Genomic DNA, 2,760 nt, shown 5'->3' on the forward strand with positions numbered 1-2,760 from the left:
CCATCTCTCTCATGGCCGTTCAGCTCTTTTGTTGGCGGCTGGAATTTATTTGGTCATTCACTCCACTCTTCCAAGCCCAGCGAGGACAGAAGAACAGGAGCAGGCCACCAGGACTGGCTCAGTCTGGTGGTCTCGTATGCAGGCCAGTGGAGTCACAGTGCCTGTGCAGCCTGTGTGTGAGAATGTGTGAACCATGGATCCCCCAAAGCCCAGGGGTCATTTGTGTGATCATTACCATAATCACATTAAGGCTGCAGGAGATTAGCACCATGGCCTCAGAGGAGAAACCCTGTCTGTGCTCCATGACAACTATAGGTCATGCTTATAGGGAACAGGGAACACGCTGCTTAGATACCTATTAGCTGTACGATAGACAGGGAGAGTGGAATCAAGGGGAAGAGCTGCATAAAGCATGGAGGCATCCGTCCTTAGCCTATCCTAGATAACATGTTATCTGCAAATGCAAAATAAGGTTTTTCCAAAGATATAGACAGAGGATATCTGTTGTAAAACACATTTTAATTTGTGTGCATGTTATGGACATCATGTGTAAATGTATGAATATGAACAAGATGAGTAAAACACATTTTGGTGTTGAAACAACTTGCCATATCTGATATTTTCCCTCAGAAAAACATGACATCAAAATGATTTGTTCTCTCGATTAGAATAATCCATTTGGATCATATATCTATCTCATGGTTTCTTTTCATTGAACTTCAGTACCACAACTGCTCTCCCCCACCTCAGTCATCTTCTCAACACAAGCATCACCTCTGGGCAGGTCATGGGGGCAAAACAGACGGGATCCTTTCACATCCCCCCACCCCAAAGCATCCACAATCTCTAGACTCAATTTTAGCTTTTGCCATCAAGGCAACAAAAAAAAAATGCTCCCTTGGGTTAAAAAATTCTCCAATTAACCCTAATTACCCAGAGAGAGCATTTCAGTGAGGCCTGTAACCTGAGATCCCTATCAGTTCAGCGGCTGAGGCGGGCGGGGAGGAAGCGGTACCTTTCATCTTGAAGTTCAACCACAGGAAACGTGACGTCTGAATTTTGACAGCAGTGATTTAAGATGGTGGAAATAACACTCAGTAGCTTCCCTCTTTGAATATGAATACACTTTACCCTAATACTACACCTACTACTACATCTACTAAACAATCTGAACTATCCCTGCAGAAGTTACCATCCACATCTTGGTGTCACTGAGGCGTCTGAGCTAAAGATAAGATAAGCTTTGCTGCTTCAGTGAAAAAAAACGTACTGCACCTTAGTTGCTTATATGGCTTCTAACAAAAATAGTAAGAAAATACCAGAGCTTGCTGCTTATCCGATTCAAATGCATACAAGTGAGACATGTGACACCCCCATAAACGGCATTAAAGTGTGATGGTGAAACATTACATAGTTACTGATTGATACATTCCTCTTTCTACAGTGCAGCAGTTCCCGACTGTGTTTCCTTGATTGTGACCCATTGAATGACCTGTGTAATTGGTCCACACAAATCACTAACCACTGGGGCTGAGGGCGGTTCTCATCCTCTCCTATGAATGTGTGTGTGCAGTCACTGATCCACTTCACAGATTACCTTCTTGCAGAGATACACCTGGTCGCAATTGCCCTTCGACACCATAAGGATACTGGGGGAAATAATATCTTTCAGCAGTCTGTCAGTGTATTTTCTGTGGCCACATCAATAAAATAATCTGGTCTGCAGGGCTTTCACTCACACCAACATCAGACCTGGTACATCCATTATGTTTAACCATAAACTAGAGGTTGATTGTTGGAAACGGCAGTAGATTGCAAGTCATTTAAAATGCGTGACATTCCTCAAGCAGGCATAAAACCTGCAGGTCTGCCACTCTGGGGCACTGTTGTGTGCACTCCTGACACCATCATGTTGTTGGCTTTCACATTCAGAGTGTATTTAGATTGCAGATATTAAAAGAAAATAGATTAAAATAAAATAATAAACGTTTTTAAATCAGAAAAAATATGCAGACAATGTGTAGATATACTGAACATTCTTGACTCTGGAATTTAATGCTCTTTCTCCAAGGCTTGCACTACATGAAGAAAGATGTCTAACATACCATGCATTTAACTAAATGCCCTTGGCTCAGCTACTGGCCTTGATGCAAGCTCATTTTGTAATCTAGATGATTTAGAGCGTTACCCAATGGCACAAATGTAGAGGAGAGTAAAACCCGTTACACTTGGTCTATCAACCTTTTAAGCTGCCATAAATCTTTATGAGGTAAAATAATAGTATAAATTGTGGTGAGTATAGTATGCAACTAATGCAGGATGCAGGATGATGGGATCTCTTAAAGGAGGGGAGAGGTATAAATTGATGCTTGTCTGAAAATATAATTCATTTATGTTTGGGTTTGTGGTTGTGATGACTTATGATTATCAATATGACTGCAGGCCATAGTTTAGTTCCACTGTTATTTTCCAACACATCACTGCCAAAGAGTCTTTAGAAAGCAATCTTGAGAGTATGATGATTATCCTCATATCGTGAGAGGGGCGGGCTCACTGCGCTCTGCTCATGAATATGGAGGCACATGGCTCCGGAGACACTCCCCTCTCTGTTGAACTTGTGTAGCCAGCTCCTGCTCGGACCAACAGTCAGTCAGTCAGTCAGTCAGTCAGTCAGTCAGAGGTGGGCTCCGCTGCCGCATGGCTACTGTGTAAACTTTCTTCAGCAACAAGTGGAAACTGTCGGATAAGGAAGAAGAGCAG

The sequence above is a fragment of the Seriola dumerili genome, unplaced genomic scaffold, assembly GCF_002260705.1.
Source record: "Seriola dumerili isolate Sdu_G_001 unplaced genomic scaffold, Sdu_1.0 BDQW01000073.1, whole genome shotgun sequence".
Lineage (NCBI taxonomy): Eukaryota > Metazoa > Chordata > Actinopteri > Carangiformes > Carangidae > Seriola > Seriola dumerili.